Source organism: Cryptomeria japonica, unplaced genomic scaffold, assembly GCF_030272615.1.
Source record: "Cryptomeria japonica unplaced genomic scaffold, Sugi_1.0 HiC_scaffold_80, whole genome shotgun sequence".
Lineage (NCBI taxonomy): Eukaryota > Viridiplantae > Streptophyta > Pinopsida > Cupressales > Cupressaceae > Cryptomeria > Cryptomeria japonica.
Window position 1 is genome coordinate 327178 of NW_026728902.1, and position 323 is coordinate 327500.

Below are 323 nucleotides of genomic sequence, written 5' to 3' on the forward strand. Positions count from 1 at the left end.
TCACTCGAACTGTCCTCTTCCGAGGATGCTTGTGTGTGTGTGCTTGTGCCATTTCCTTGGCGGTATTAACGAGATATTAAAGAGCGGAGTGAGCGCCTCGCCCAGCTATGTTTGGGGCTCTCACTCCCTTACCCGGTGTGCGACCGCTTTGCACGTAGGTTGCGGAGCATCGCGACTCTTTCGATGTTTGGCGGTTGTCTTCCGGTGATGCGTTGGTCCCGAAGTGCACGTTACTAGCATTTCTGCCATTGTTCTCGATCTTTGGCACGTTCCTTCGTTGCAATTGGATATATATCTCCGTTTATACGCGCAGGCTTCTCCCG